At 40.1% G+C, this 17,500-nt stretch overlaps 1 protein-coding gene across 3 annotated transcripts in view; it reads right to left on the minus strand.

The window, feature by feature from the left end:
- Positions 1-17,500, minus strand: part of LOC123504998 — a 253,154-nt gene that overhangs the window by 172,241 nt on the left and 63,413 nt on the right. Inside the window, exon 1 of one of the 3 annotated variants that reach the window (XM_045255999.1) lies at positions 5,855-5,968. The exons of 1 other annotated variant lie outside the window; for it this stretch is intronic. The gene's annotated coding sequence lies outside the window, so the exon portion shown is untranslated. Of the gene's footprint in view, positions 1-5,854; positions 5,982-17,500 lie in introns of those variants that run through there. One more of the 3 variants, XM_045256002.1, reaches the window with a different exon arrangement.

Genomic DNA, 17,500 nt, shown 5'->3' on the forward strand with positions numbered 1-17,500 from the left:
CAAGACACGCATCTTCTTCAGTTATGTGAAAACTCTCTCTCTCCAGTCCAACATATATATGTATATATATATATATATATATATATATATATATATATATATATATATATATATATATATATATATATATATATATATATATATATATATATATATATATATATATATATATATATATATATATATATATATATATATATATATATATATATATATATATATATATATATATATATATATATATATATATATATATATATATATATATATATATATATATATATATATATATATATATATATATATATATATATATATATATATATATATATATATATATATATATATATATATATATATATATATATATATATATATATATATATATATATATATATATATATATATATATATATATATATATATATATATATATATATATATATATATATATATATATATATATATATATATATATATATATATATATATATATATATATATATATGTTACACCGTTGTGAAATTGCCCATTTCATGAAATGGGCAAACCCAATTCATGAAATGAACCTAACCTAACCTAACTAACCATTTCATGAAATGGCCTCTCCATTGCACATTTCATGAATTGGGTTAGGTTAGGTTAGGTTTTAGGTTAGGTTAGGTTAGAATAGGTTAGGTTAGGTTAGGTTAGGTTAGGTTAGGTTCATTTCATGAATTGGGTTTGCCCATTTCATGAAATGGGCAATTCACAAACGGTGTAATATATATATATATATATATATATATATATATATATATATATATATATATATATATATATATATATATATATATATATATATATATATATACATAGAGAGAGAGAGAGAGAGAGAGAGAGAGAGAGAGAGAGAGAGAGAGAGAGAGAGAGAGAGAGAGAGAGAGAGAGAGAGAGAGAGAGAGAGAGAGAGAAAGAAAGACATTTTAGAAACATTTGAAACATTTATATATCACTAGTTTTAAAATATATAATGTACATATTATAATATGCATTATGCAAACTAGCTAGCCTATTTTAAGCCTATTTGAGAGAGAGAGAGAGAGAGAGAGAGAGAGAGAGAGAGAGAGAGAGAGAGAGAGAGAGAGAGAGATCACATGGCAGGTGTGCCTTCATACTAAATAGTTTGAAAACCACTGCTCCACGGTATCACCCCTGTACATCATCTCCGTGACACGTAAAGGCTGAGCATTGTACATGGGGAACAGAACATCTTAAAAAGGGAAGAGAATATCGTAGGCGAGATGGATAACAGGTCCGAGCCGTCAAGAGGGACTTCGTTAACTGAACACACCGTATGTCCTTATTTACTAAGTGAATGAGTGCTTGGTAAGGTGTAGCTGAGGTGGCGGGTTGGAAAAACAGTGCTTGGTAAGGTGTGGTGGGTTGGAAAAACAAAGTAGAGGGAATGGTAGCAAGATATATAAATGGAAAGTGAGAAGATATCCTTTTTTTATACAGTTGTTGACATAAGCTGCCAATGTAATTTTCTATCTGTTTTTTTCTATCTAGCTGCTCCTTCACATACGTATGTACACACACCCATCCACCCAGACACACCCACACACACACACACACAGAATCTGCAGGATCCAGAAGCAAAATAAGTTAAACCTATGCTAAAAAGAAGCATAAGGGATCAAGGAAATAAAATACCAACGCTATCTCTCCCTTGACGGATTATCTTTAAGCTGCCTTTCTCTTTTTTCTCCTCCACAACTCCTGGATAAACGTGTTGTGCCTTTTAGTCTTCATACCTTTTAACGCACCTGTGTTCTGCTCCCCTGTGCTTATGTCTTTTCCATTTACTTTCATCCCATATAGCTGTTCTTAAATTTTCTCTCTCTCTCTCTCTCTCTCTCTCTCTCTCTCTCTCTCTCTCTCTCTCTCTCTCTCTCTCTCTCTCTCTCTTTCTTTACACCCACACGCCATGCATTTTCTCAGCTTATACATTTCTTCCATCTTGTCTTGTTAATTAATTTATATTTTTTCACTTGTTTGCCTCCTCTGGTCATTAATTTTCGTCCTGAAATAACACTTCCCCCTTTGCTTCTATTTGTGACAGTTGGTAGTGCTTCTTCAATCGCTTCGTCTTTTCACTTCCACTTACATCCACATTTTATCTTATCTTCCTCTTTGTCATTTCTTTCTTTCTCTAGGGGGGGGGGAAATTACATAATGTAATTTCCCCGCCATCATTTGTTTCAATCATCTGCCCTAGCTCTTCACCTAACTCCTCACTGCTAACATTCCTCCATTCTTTTCTTCTCTCCCTCTTTCCATCCCTCTGCGCGCCCCTTTTCCTCCCCCAGTCCGCACCGCCGCGCCGTGTTTCATTCAGTGACAAAGCCCCAGCGGGTTGTCAGCTCGAGAAACAGCAGTGTGGACCCTCAGCCGCCAGGAAAGACATAGCTGTTAGTTCTACATCCAAACGTTGACTACCCTGCGCCTCACCCTTCCTCGCCGCGCCTCTACATCACTCTCGCCCTTGCCTCGACCCCCTGCCATGCTTCCTGTCGTCCTCGTATATGGACAGGGGAGAAGAAAGCTATACTGTAGAGACAAGCTGACAGATGGGCAAAGAGAAATATACGTCATATCCGCTAAGATTGGCAACGTTGAATTGCTGTTCTAACATCTCCAAGTTGTGTATGAAGAGACAGATACAGAAGATAAGCGTAATATTCGTTTTTATTTTTTTCTTTTATATTGTTGTAAGTACATACATTGTGGTATGGATTCTTAACCCCTTTAATAATGGAAGAAATTTTTACCTTTAGATTTGTGTTCAGTTAGACAATTTATTGACATTTAGGAAGGGTCTATGGAGGTCAGAAGATTAATGGCCACAGTCTTCACTATATTAATCCCCCAAATAAGTTTCTAAAGCTGTATAAAATCACCAAATAGTAAGCGGTGTGAATATGAAAACACGTCACAGTATTGAAGGGGTTAAGTACCTTAGGAATGTTTATTGTGTGTTGTATATGATATTGCTTTTTGGGGTGATTTACTGTCATGTCTTAATAAAAGTAATTTAATAATCTTTTTTGTTCAGTTTTTACGTCAAGTGTAATTCTTTGAACCGTAATACTTTATATGATCTTTTTTATTTTCCAATTTTCCATTGTGTACATGTGAGCAGATCACTCTCAAATTCTAATTAAGCGATATTATTGACGTCTACATAATATCCTTGCAGCTTCGAGCATGCTTTTCTTCTAGTTTGATCAGAAAGCCTGTTTATCTTCTCTGTTCGTCTTCATTACCTACCTGATTTCAAGTTTAAGCCTTGGAAGCAAGAATTACGGGTATCGGTTCAGCTTCCATTATCACCAATTTCTGAAACTCCCGCCTCCCTTAATGTGTTTCCCTTACCTTATTGACCTCGATGCCCCATTACCTCTAGCCCATGTCAACGCTCTGCTGATTTCAATTCGAGATAATCTTAGTATTCGGCGGTTTGATGTCGCTCGTGATTATGTTATCATCGGCGTTGTTCTGTTAGTGATGGTGATAGTGATGGTGAAGGTGATGGTGATATTGGTGGTAGTGGAGGTGGTGATAATGTTGGTGCTGGTGGTGGAGATAACGCTATTCATGCTTACATTTATTCTTACTATAGTACGTAAGCTTTCAAAATATATAGATGCCTCTTGCACTAAAGGAAATATAATCATCGCTGATATTCCTGACCTCTAAACCCAAATAGTATCACCAAATATATTACATATTTTTACTAGAGCAAAGAAACAACTATAGTTAAGTCTAAAGCTGGATCAATGTGTTACTGAAGGTATGAATGACAGTTCGCGAAGCGTGGCAGCGTGTGCAGAGAGTCAGGCATTGAAACCCCCTATCATACGGAAACACGCATGCAACACGGATTCAAATAGAACACCAAAAGTTTACATGTGGTGAGGAGGATACGGGCGTTATTCTGTAAGGAGGCACAGAGAAAGGAATTCCCGCTGCTACTTCAAAAGGAGATTAGATAGTGGAGAAGGGGGGCGGAGGAGGTGGTGCGCCTCACTGTTTGCATCTCAGTAATGCATCACAGTTCACGTTGCTTTTCTTTCGTTTGATTTTACATGTTTATTCTCCGATTTGTTTATGAATTTATGTTACTGTTTATATCAGTTTGTATTTCTTTTTACATAGTACGATTTCAAACTTCCATTTTATCTACTACAAGTTTTCCTTAAATCACTCCTCCATTTCTTTTTATATTTTCCATATTTTCCATCAGGTCTTTAGATTATTTCTTGTTTGCGTTTCACACTTCTTCCTTTCTCTAAAAACATGGTCACTGCAGCTCACAAAATCACATACATCAATCACTTAATCACTCCCTGCATCACCGCTATTAAACCTTCATAATACATCTGTAAAAATATCGGATTTTCCTTTTTTTTTTTTATCAAGCACTGATTACTAACTTATGATTTGCATGTAGTGACCTTAGGAACTGAATATTCCCTCACTATCATACGTGCTGAAGTGAACATACGTGATACACTCGTTTCTCTTTGTAACGTATGGTCGATGACAAAAAAGGGAAAGAATTTAGTTGAAAAGCATTAAGAAAACCAAAACAACTATCGAGCTTTCTATTAAGAACGAAAAACAGCAACAACAACAATAAAAATCCAGCGAAATTACCGCGCGTCCATTTCTCCGATTGGTCCAGATGTGTTTTCGCCAAAACTGCAGCGGCGTTGTGTGTTGTGAACAGTGTGGAACGTCTAATGGAAACCTCTTAACAAGCTTCACTCTTCCTGGAGAAGGTTAATCCCAAGCCACTTATTCTAGGGTACCATAATGAGAGATGATATCATCTAGAAAATTATCAGCGATTCAGTTCTAATATCTATATTAATCAAACAGAGACACAAGTACCTCAAACTGTCGATACTTAGCTAATAAGTGACAGAAAACCTTTGTAATTGAATTGGCTGACTCTTTTGGATCCCTTCTTGTCTGTTTTCGTGAGCGACAGAGTAAACGTGCTTGTTGTTATTCTTTACTTTATTTTTATGAGCCCCTGTTAGGTTTCTCCTCGCATGTAGAAATTAAAATAGGAAAAGCAAATAAACATGAAATGGGTAATTAAATGGCCTCATTCATATAGTTGACTATCTAACAATTAATCAGTGATAAGAATATCATATACTTTGGGTGATTAGGTCCACCAAAAGCATAGCGTCTGAACCTAGATTTACCACCCTCGACTGCATTACAAAACTATCTACTGGGACTAACTATTTCTTTCTACTTGATACTCTTTCACTACCACCTTATCTGTCTTTCATTCTCTGCATCACTCCTCAAACCTAATGCCATCTATTTGACACTGTTCCTCCCCAGCCACTCCCAGAACAACGGCCTTCCCCCAAACCCCCTTTCCATCTCCCAGCCACGGTCACCTAACCCTCCCTCACTACATCATCTGAACCTTTCATGTGGCAGGTCACGAGAGGCTGAGAAGATGGAGGGTTGGGAGGAGAATGAAGTGGTAGCTCTCGTCCCTCAATGGTACTTGAAATAACAGCAGCATCAATATTCCTGCACTGTTATTTCAATCACACTTCGGATTTCACTATTTTATATTCTGTTCTCAGTTTTCCTGTCTTGTTGTTGTGTGCCTCGTCTTTATTTTTTTTTTTTCGTATAAAATGTCATGCTCTACAAAAATCATATAAACAAATAAAGAAAATGAAATGCTGAAAAAGCTTGCTTAATTGTCATTCTTAAGACATTCGAGTAAACAAGGATTATATGCAAAATACAAAAAAAAAAATTGCCACATAATTACATTAAGATGAGAGAGGCTGCGGAGAAATAAAGCTAACAGCACTCCCACACACTTGCTCGCCGTTGTGTCAAGGTCGGCTCATTACGGCAAGCTGATGGTGATGGTGGAGTTAACACACGCAGGCCAGACACTTCGAGGGGTTGCCGAGAGGCTAAACAATATAGCTCACGCAGCGGTGCCTTGCCTGCTATCGGCTGTTGGGTTATCGCCGAATACAGCATGATAACAGGAAATGTACTCTTCTGACGCAGAGTATTGCCTAAGCGACAGTTTCAAGAAAATCAAAGCCATTATCAAAATATGATTCCTAACTGAACACGATGAACACAAGAATGAACTACCTAATACTGTGCATGAAGTACTTTTATGTGAACAGTCCCGCTTAAAGACGATAGATTAAAAATGTCCCATCGTGCTGCCATTACATTTTTGTATTGTGACTGTATCTGAAGGCAAATATGTAAAAATAGAGAAGGTAAACTGTTATGATACATAATTTATAAAATAAAATCTTGATAAACACAAATAACGTTGTAGTGTGATGGGTGGGACTGTTTGTAGCCATGTTCTTTCCGTTAGCTCAGTGTTTTAGATCAGAATCCTGATCCAGACGAACTGCTGACACTCAGACATCCCAGCTGTCAGTCCACGCATTGTTAATAAAGACACATGTACGTGAAGTAAAATTTACTAGAGAGAGAGAGAGAGAGAGAGAGAGAGAGAGAGAGAGAGAGAGAGAGAGAGAGAGAGAGAGAGAGAGAGAGAGAGAGAGATTTTATCTGTGACGTATTTGTGGTTTTCGTTGTGTTATCAAGGTCAAGTGGCGGGAAAGACGTAAATACACCTGGGTCCATCTCCTTCCTCAGAATACATCTATTATTACCTTCAAACTTCACCCACATGCGCGAGTTGGACGACTGAAAATGTTTCTCACTCGTTGGAACCCAGACCTGCGCTACTCCCAGACCACACGCACCGGGACACCTGCTTTAAAAATATAGGCACATAAAATTCTGGCCTCCTTCCAATTCTAATAAAAAACTAAAATTCCTGACAGTGTTTTCTCTCCCAAAATTACACACTAAGATTTTTATTTCGGGCTTAAGTCACGAGTTGCCCCGCACGTCTTCCCTTTCCAAGAATCCTGCATAGCATTCGCCCACTCACGATATGCTTACTGTTTGTATTTTTGCATTGTTCTTATTTGGAGAGCAAAGAAACTAAATTGTTTGTTTGTTTGTTTGTCTATTTGTTTGTTTCTAGGGGATGGAGTGGGTATTCATGGGTGTGTGTACCTTAATTGATGCGTTAGCGTGTGTGTAATGTGCCTGAACTTAATCAACTTGGGAATTAAGTTGAAAAAAATTTGTCTTTGCCCTCAACACCCACACGAATGACAGTAACTTTAGGATAAAACCTATACAGAGACTCTTAGGACTCAGCAAAATTATCAAGTTCTGGTTTCGGGATGCTCTACTTTTTTTTTTTTTTTCTTTTTTTTAAGTGGAGCACGGCAACGGATCCTCGACCTACAGGGAGCGGCGTTGGTAAAGGTTAAGCCTAAGGTGCTGCGTGTTGAGAGTGAGTGTAATGGCAGAAGCGCTATCACTCACATTTTGTCACATCAATTATCAACAAACAAATATACAAGGGTAGTAGAAGTTACAGAGTTATATACAAGCACAAGCCACACCAGATCTTGCGGAGATCTGGTCCTCGCGAAATTATGTGACCTAAAACCACCAAGGTACAACAATACTTCATAGGAGAATGCTCTCTTATCTCTTATCGCTTAATCAAACACAGACCACCAATTGAAAACTCGATATATTGAGTGGATGATAAATGTCGCATCGATGTCCTGGACAAGCACAGTATCTGAATAACTTGTCATACGATCGATCACAGAAATCACCTTCAAGGTTCTAGTTTTTTTTTTTTTTTTTTTCTTGAACACAAAACATTACATCTTAATAGAACGTGAACATGATGAAATTGAAGTTTTGTCACAAGAAACAAATTTAATCCCAAAAGAAAAATCGATGTCCTTAATAGGTATAGTTTTCTTTGAGTTTAAAGATAAAAAGAAATATCAAGGAAAAAATCCCGGAAGGCTTCTTATATACACATGACTCATGAACGAGATACAGACCTCTTAAACATGAGATAACTTCTGGACTCGCCACCGACGATATAATATACTGTTGGCCCAGAAATCCCCAGATGTTCAACCACGCGCCCCAGGTCGTACCAATCACGTGTATTGCTGCACTTTGATATTGTGTGCCCACTCAAACTCACGGGATCATCACATGATCGTACCCTTTCGTCGAAAACTGTCACGTCACACACTGAGATTTTTGTGTCCATGATTCTAACATCTTTTATTCTCTTCTAATTTTTACTGCTTGTGTCTCGAAAAGTAGGAAGTTATCTTAAAAATTGAAAAAAAAAGACATGTAATTGCACTTTCTTCTGTTTCCCTTTTTTTTTACATTCTCTCTCTCTCTCTCTCTCTCTCTCTCTCTCTCTCTCTCTCTCTCTCTCTCTCTCTCTCTCTACAATATTCCTCACTCCACTCATGCACACACTCTTCTTCCTGACGGCGCTCTGCTTGTGGTCATTTCTTCAGAAGCAGCTTTTATTCATCTCAAGAGTAACGCTCCTTTTGTGTGAATAAATAAAAATGTGTTGCACGACAGTAAAAAAAAACGTAGAAAATTCAACACAGTCGAGTGTCGACAGAGCAAATTTTTTTAAGATCTCTCGTCCCTTCCCCCCATTCGCTTGACTTTTGCTGTCTCCTCACCTTTACCCTTTTTCCCTCCTATTTTTTTTTTCTTAAGCGACGCCACACTTCCATGACCCTTGCCTATCCTGCATATGCCTTTCAGCCACCCTCTACTTTCACCCTGTCTTGCATTGCTTTCAACTTTCACCCATCCATTCCTACTCCTCTTCACCTTTAAATTTTATCACTAACGCCACCTTCATTTTCTTTTCGAATCCCCTTTTTCCTCCTTTAATTCCTATTTTCTCCAAACTTCACTTTTAGTCGTGCCTTCATTCCCTCTTCAAAATTCCTCCTTGCTTCCCTCATTCTTTGCGGTCTATACCCCTTTCTCCTCCTACGGGTACCTATTGCCGCCTTTGTCACACACTTTCAACACACCTCTTCATCGCCGTACTGCGCTCCCTTACTGAGACATGACACGCCATGTTCCACAACGACTCCATAAAGAAACTGGTGGAATGCCTCACCTCGCCAGTAAAATATTCTGCCTCCTCCAGTACCATCGCTACCATCACTACCATTATTTCTGCCACCACCACGACCACCGCACAAACCCTTCAGCACCAGCGCCACCATCTCCATTCCGAGAAAAGCTCCACTCCGCAAATGTCATCACAACTTTACATAACCTTTGTCACCGCTGCCATCGCCACCACCTCCCATTAGCCTCATCTTCACCATGACCATTCCCAGCATCGCACAGTAGCAACTCACAACACTTTCATACTCTCTGACCAGCACCACCACAACCAACACAACTGACAAAAGGCACTCCAGACCACACATTCTTTCTCACTGAAGATGCCACCAGAATACATCATATATAACATTTTCCTAGAACCACGTCAAAAAGAAACCTTTACACATTATTTTTTCCTTTCCCTGTTAACAGTTTTATTACAATGGCATATTTTTTTTTTAACTCATAAATGGCTCGTGCTGACGAGGGATTCCAGAGGCGCTTAAGTAAATGTCAAATAAAAAAATTAAAGAGTGGTCTATCGCTTACGTTTATATGATTTTCACGTACTCGAGTCAATGCCATCAGGTATGGGAGAGAGAGAGAGAGAGAGAGAGAGAGAGAGAGAGAGAGAGAGAGAGAGAGAGAGAGAGAGAGAGAGAGAGTGTGTGTGTGTATGTGTGTGTGTGTGTGTGTGTGTGTGTGTGTGTGTGTGTGTGTGTGTGTGTGTGTATGTGTGTGTGTGTGAGATTCACCTCCTCGGTCGCCTGCTGGTGACCCAGCCAGTCTTCCCCATTACGGAGCGAGCTCAGAGCTCATAGACCGATCTTCGGGTAGGACTGAGACCACAAAACACACTCCACACACCGGGAAAGCGAGGCCACGACCACTCGAGTTACATCCCGTACCTATTTTACTGCTAGGTGAACAGGGGCCACGCATTAAGAGGCTTGCCCATTTACCTCGCCGCTTACCGGGATTCGAACCCGGCCCTCTCGATTGTGAGTCGAGCGTACAAACCACTACACTACGCAGTGTGTGTGTGCGTGTGTGTGTTTTCACCTTATCACAGAGAGAGAGAGAGAGAGAGAGAGAGAGAGAGAGAGAGAGAGAGAGAGTGTGTGTGTGTGTGTGTGTGTGTGTGTGTGTGTTTTCACCTTTTTTTTTTTTTTTTTTTATTTATACCATGTGGGCTTTTCACGGGAATTTATGGGCTAAAGGGGATACTTTTTATGGTACCTCCTATCTCAAAGCCCACCCGCTAGGAAACCGTTGCCCTGAGTGAGGAAGCCCAACCTGCACTCAGACCGTGGACAGGATTCGAACCCGTGCGCTTGGAGACCCCTCGGATCCCAAAGCACGCATGGTTCCACAGTACCACAAGAGAGAGAGAGAGAGAGAGAGAGAGAGAAAGTGTGTGTGTGTGTTCTGTAGTATTCCGTTGCAGCAGTAAACAGCCGTCTCTGTAAAGCTCCAGGAAGAGTGGAGCGAAGGCAAAGCAGTGAGACTAACATGGAGAGGCAAAGGAACAAAACACGAGACAACACCATACAACAATAACAAGAATACTTCCAGTCCATTACCGTAATGAAACCTTCCACCGGCTTCAGCGCGAGGATACCCAGGTCATAAACTTATTAGCTAGGGGCGTCTCTCTTCCCGGGACTTGAGTGGAGTTTATGGCAGGGAACATTTTGAAGGGGAAGCAGAAGGGAAGTTGAAGGGAAGGAGAGGAAACGAACAAGGGGATGTGATAAGAGGTGAGGTGAAGGGAGGTGACGAGAGGTGAGGTGAGGGGAACTAAATTAAAGCAATGTGATAAGGTGAAAAGGAAGGTGAGGCAAAGGTTAAGGGAGAAGACTTGTGGTGGTGGTGGTGGTGGCAGTGGCGAGACTAACAGCATCGGTAGCATGTGAATGAATGAAACAGGTGTATGCAATAGATGGAAGTTGTTAAATTTGTTGTTAGTGCATGAGCTCTCTCTCTCTCTCTCTCTCTCTCTCTCTCTCTCTCTCTCTCTCTCTCTCTTTCACACACACACACACACACACACACACACACACACACACACACACACACACACACACACACACACACACACCATGTTTCCGATACACAAACACACTAAACAAATTTCTCCTCTTCACACAAATTCCACATTTATTTCAATATTACGTTCAACCGACCCTCCTAATTATCCCAGTCAGAATTAATGAAGCCATTCTCTCACTAGGTCCAGGCTACACAAGACTTACATTCACTTTTTTTTTCGATTCCCATTTTGTTTTGTTTGAGAAAAAATTAAATCGTAGTATCTTTAAGAAATGTGGAAATTGTACAACCAAATTCCCAAACAGTAGAGATTTACCAAGAGACCGCCGTGGTACAGTGGAACCATGCGTGCTTTGGGATCCGAGGGGTCTCCAAGCGCACGGGTTCGAATCCTGTCCACGGTCTGAGTGCAGGTTGGGCTTCCTCACTCAGGGCAACGGTTTCCTAGCGGGTGGGCTTTGAGATAGAAGGTACCCTAAAAAGTATCCCCTTTAGCCCATAAGTTCCCGTGAAAAGCCCACATGGTATAAATAAAAAAAAAATAAATAAATAAAAAAAAAGTACGCACCGCTACACCATCGAGTGGCGAGCGATTTGCATTACTGTACCAGTGAAGGGAACACCTCAAAGGGGCTACTTTTTCTACAAGTGGCTAGCGTGTTTCAACTCTGGCAGGGTGTTGTGTTCGTGATGTTATTTCTCCTCACGTAATAAGCATTGCACCAGACGAGCCACATGGAAACAAAAAAGAATGTTCATATAGAAATACGCCTTACTAGTTCCTTATCACACAGTCAATGCATGATACTAAAAGGAAAGAAAATACCAGAAGTCACACTTTTATCCTAACACTCCACCAGCAACATTTTCGTACCCCACCTATATATGTTGCGAAATACATCCACATTCTCTCCTTCATGGGTAACACTTCCCTTTGTACTGCATTCCTACAACCCGCGGGGAACTTTGAAAGGTATTTGAATTCGTGCATCGGCGTGAGGTCGTCAAAGGTTTACTGTAAAAGTGGCGCAGGTGGCGGTGCCTATGAGTTCACCTGGGTCGCTGTTATTTACCGACACCGCAGCTTTAGGCAGAGTGCGTGTTGGTGGGAGACTTTTGGTGAAAGGGAGGCACGAGGAGGTGAAAAGAGGAGGGAAGGAAGAAGAAGGAGAAGGAGATAGAGAGCAATGGGATAAAATGAGGAGGTAAGCTGGAAAGCAGAGAGAGAGAGAGAGAGAGAGAGAGAGAGAGAGAGAGAGAGAGAGAGAGAGAGAGAGAGAGAGAGAGAGAGAGAGAGAGAGAGAGAGAGAGAGAGAGAGAGAGAGAGAGAACGAAAGGAGAAAGATCCGAGATGAAAGGAGGAAGGTGAGGAAGAAGACACGAGGAGAACGGATCAAAAGTGAGAAAGAAGGAGTGGGAAGCAGAAAAAAAAGAAAAAATAGAAGGGGAAAGGGTTGTGTGAGGAGACGGATAAAGGATAAGAGGCTAACGTGTGAAGTTGGAAGGAGGAGGGAGAAACTGGATTGTAAGCAAAGAGAGCTGGAAATACTGAGAGAGAAAGAACAGGGGAAGGTGGGAAGAAAACTGTAGAAAAGGAAAAATGCAGCCACGTGTACTTCAGATTCTCCTTCGTCGGGACGGGAAGAGACAGCTGCCGCGGGAGTTTTCCTTCGGTCGGTGTCTGTGCATACGAACCGAAAAGAAAAGAGTATTCCTGCAATGGCAAGGTTTCTTTTTCTTTTTATTTTGTTTTTCCTTTTTGTCAGAATATTTACGATCAGACCAAATTTATATTTTTTATAAAATGATAAATGTGGTTAAATAATTGCCAAAGAAATATGAAAAGAAAACACGTTTGTTGCTTCGCTTCATGGTTGGTTTCATGAATATATAATAATCTCTGTATTACGTTTGGTAAATGTCAAGGCTGCTAATCATATCAAGCATAAATGTGTAAACTTTTAAAATGAAGTACATATAACGTCACTAATGTATTTTTATCAATTAGTTGCAGGGATAAGGTTGAATTATTAATACTAAAGGTTATTGGTGTGATGGTGTGGCGGTAGCAATAGTGGGGCAGTTGGCGTCCGACACTTTCATATGACTTCCTCCTCCCTCCTCCCTCCCTCCCTCCCTCCCTCCCTCCCTCTCTCCCTCCTTCCTCACCTGGTTCATGCCACTCAACAAATTAAATATGGCTGCATTTTCATATTCTGTAACATTATTTCTAAGCGACATTTCTTTCAACTTCAGTGCATAGCTACATTCACTGCTACGATCTCATAAACCAATCAACACATATATTCTTTGTAAAACTACCCATACAGTTCTTAAACTTCTTTTTATTGTCAGTTTTAATGCAAGAAAAATAGTATTTTCATCAAAACCATTTAGTCTTATTAACCATGCACATTAAAGATCCCTGCCACCACCACCTCTGGAGAGGCACGCGATCGCATGAAGGCACAGCGCCCCTACCCCTCCCGCTCACCTTTACGAGTCTCAGCACTTACTTCCCCACCACTCCCCTGAGCGGTGGGACTCGCTTAATACCAGAACTCCAGGAGCTCTCCAAAGTAAAATGATCCACTTATGTTATTGGTTCATACCCCTTTACATTACAACTGGCATTTTTCTATGAAAATACCTCCTAGAAGTGAACACTAGTAGAGTGGAAAAAATCAAACGTGTCCCCACTCGTGGTGCTTTATTTAAAATTCCATGAGAATTTAATGTCTGCAACTTCACCCAACAGTCACTGCGATTATCTTGCAAGTAAGAGTCGTCACTTCGAAGCTCAGGCATACCATAGTTAACTTGAGTCTATCTCTTGCTAAACATACAGCTTCTGCTCACCTATATATGTGTGTGTGTGTGTGTGTGTGTGTGTGTGTGTGTGTGTGTGTGTGTGTGTGTGTGTGTGTGTGTGTGTGTGTGTGTGTGTGTGTGTGTGTGTGTGTGTGTGTGTGTGTGTGTGTGTGTGTGTGTGTGTGTGTTTAAAAAGGCCAGATATATCAGGGGTTTATAACACAACACACAGATGATGAAAGCAACAGATCAGAAAACAATCAGGCAAACAAGGTAAATTACTCGTAATATCAATCATTCCCAGAAGTCACACGTGAACAGCCACAGATGCCGTGATGCGGATGCGTGCCACAATTTCATTTTGTAACCAAAACATTCAAATATACATTTTGTCTCACTTTCTCATTGCGATAGATTACGTGCAGGATAAAAACATGAAACTCATATTACACTGTTGACATAAACAAAAATAATTTTGAAAGAATACAAAAACTTTCCTTTAAAACATGGAATTAAGAGAGAAAAAGATTAACTATCTCATAACTCAATACAAAAGGTGGATGACCCGAAGCAGCATGAGGATGTGAGAAGAATTGCACCTTGTCACACAGTTCAGTCATGGCTGGATATTTACTTAGCTACGTTTCATGAGTTATATAATAGAAGAAAAAAAGAAGACCGGATGAAGCAACTTGTTCCAGACTTTGGTGATCAAACAGATTAAGTAGTCTTAAAAATACATACTCAAGAGTGTGTGTGTGTGTGTGTGTGTGTGTGTGTGTGTGTGTGTGTGTGTGTGTGTGTGTGTGTGTGTGTGTGTGTGTGTGTGTGTGTGTGTGTGTGTGTATTTAAGTGTCTCCTTGCGTGTTGTGCCTGAAAGTCCTGACAAACGACAAAATTCCCAGCCTGAAAGTTTAAATGCAACTACAACCTTCTTCATCACACCTCATAAAAACAACCTTCATGAATCACTTTTAGATGCAAAACACAACACTATCTTTGGAACTAAAAAAAAACGTGATTCAAAAACGGTTGATAGTACATAAATTAAACAGAAAAGAACATAAGAAAAAAAGATAGGAAATAACTAAGCGCCAGAGAGCAAGGATGAATATAAATAGTTCACAGCTTGAGAAAAACACAGGAAGCCGGAAACCTGAAGCCCCAAACAAACAAAAAAAAAAAAATACACGCCAAGATAGATAGATAAGTAGACAAGTATAAATAAATTGACACAGACAAACAGATAAATAGGTGAATAGATAGATGGATAGATAGATAAATAGATAGATAGATACAGATGGAAAACAACCAGATACATTCACTTGATGCTCCACAACGCGAGAGAGAGAGAGAGAGAGAGAGAGAGAGAGAGAGAGAGAGAGAGAGAGAGAGAGAGAGAGAGAGAGAGAGAGAGAGAGAGAGAGAGAGAGAGAAACCGTGAAAGAAGCTGCAAAGATGTCAAAAGATAATCCTTTGTCTAGTAAACAACCATGACAACTCCAGACTATGCCGCAGTGTCGTTGGCTGTTGAAAGAGAACATTTCTTGGAACTCCCGTTAGGCTCAACATTTAAAGTACACTTGTTCCAGCGTTTCTTGCAGTCCCTTCTCTCCGCTGCGGTCTTTTTTCTCTCCTTCCAGTACAACGCTTCGTATGGCCGTGCATTTCAGACCGCGGAACTGACGTGTTTTGTCAATACCATCGCTTAATATCGACGGAATGGTAGCAGTGTACTTGCCTGACCTCTTCTTCCACCATTTCTGCCCCGTTTTCGCCCTCGTCTTGCTATCTCAACACCACCATTTCCTCTTTTTTTCACCTTACTCCTTGTCTTAAGTTTATCTTATTTCATCTCCTACTCCTCTTCCTTCTGTTCCTGCTCTTCTTTGTCCTTCTTTCTCTCTTCTCTTCCATTACAGTCTCTTTTAACCTTCCCAAACTATTATTATTCATGCACTTCCTCCTCCCCCATTCCTCTTCCTCCTACTCCTCCTCCTCCTCCTCTTCCTCTTCCTCTTCCTCTTCCTCTTCTTCTCCTCCTCCTCCTTCTCCTCCTCCTCCTTCTCCTCCTCCTCCTCCTCCACAACGCGAGAGAGATAGATTAACCGTGAAAGAAGCTGCAAAGATGTCAAAAGATAATCCTTAGTCTAGTCGTGTATCTAGATTTTGAAAAAGCTTCTGACAAAGTTCCCCATAAGCGCCTACTAGGTAAATTGAAGTCACATGGTAAAAATGGAATACTTCTCAAATGGCTTGAAGACTGGCTCTCTGAGAGAAAACAGCGCGTTGTTTTAAATGGTAAATTTTTAAAATGGCGAGAAGTTTTAAGCGGTGTACCACAGGGATCTGTGCTCGGCCCTGTTCTTTTCCTTATTTACGTTAATGATATCGATGAGGGTCTTACCTGTAAAGTATCTAAGTTTGCTGATGATACTAAAATAATGAATAAAGTAGTCACGTCAGAGGATAAAAGAAAACTACAATCAGATCTCGACCGCTTAGCCACTTGGTCAGACAAGTGGCAGATGAACTTCAATGTAGATAAATGTAAAGTGTTGCACATTGGTAGCAATAATGATCATACTGATTACTCAATGAACGGTTCCGAGCTGCTCAAAGTTGATGAGGAAAAAGACTTAGGCGTTATAATTACTTCAGACCTCAAGTCAAGTAAACACTGCTCGGAAGTAGTTAAAACAGCAAACAAATTGGTTGGGTTTATCGGTAGGACTTTTCAATTCAAATCAGAAGGGGTAATTCTCACATTGTTTAATGCGCTCGTCCGACCTCGACTTGAGTCCTTGAGTTGTACTCAAGAGACAACCTGGAGAGAGTCCAAAGAAGAGTCACCAAGTTGATCCCATGACTGCGAAAAAAAAAGCCTTAGGAGGAGCGCTTGAAGGAACTCAACTTATTGAGTTTAGAGAAGCGGCGAATGCGAGAATAATTAATTGAACTTTTTTAAATGTTCTAGGGCTTTGATAACGTAAATATAAACAATTATCTCACCATTGACAGCTCCAACACCACTAGAAATAATGGTTACAAGATTACAGGTAAGCGTTTAAGATCAGACGATGCTAAACATTATTTCTTCAACAGAATGGTAAATGTCTGGTATTCTCTCCTAGCACATGTCCGTAGCAATACAATAGGAACTTTTAAAAAAAGTTGGACATGCACTTCGCATTAACCCCTCAAATGATGCACTTTGCGCCTACATAAGATATCCTTTTTTTCAAGTTACTTTACTAGATAGTATCACTTCTCTTTCTATCTTTCGCATCACACCTTTGACTTTCTCTCTCCCTGTGGCACTTTTTTTTCTTCCTTGAACCTTGATGTCCTTCAGTCTCTAACTCGTAGAATCTTTAGTGGTAACATAAGCACACAGACAGCCTCGTTAGGCCCAGTAGGGCTGTTGGTCTTTGTTCCTTCCTTTGTATCCTTTGTATTCCTCCTCCTCCTCCTCCTCCTCCTCTAGCTCACAATCACGGATCAGCATGAGGAAAGCACTGATCAATCC

This window comes from Portunus trituberculatus, chromosome 17, assembly GCF_017591435.1.
Source record: "Portunus trituberculatus isolate SZX2019 chromosome 17, ASM1759143v1, whole genome shotgun sequence".
NCBI classification, from domain to species: Eukaryota; Metazoa; Arthropoda; class Malacostraca; order Decapoda; family Portunidae; genus Portunus; species Portunus trituberculatus.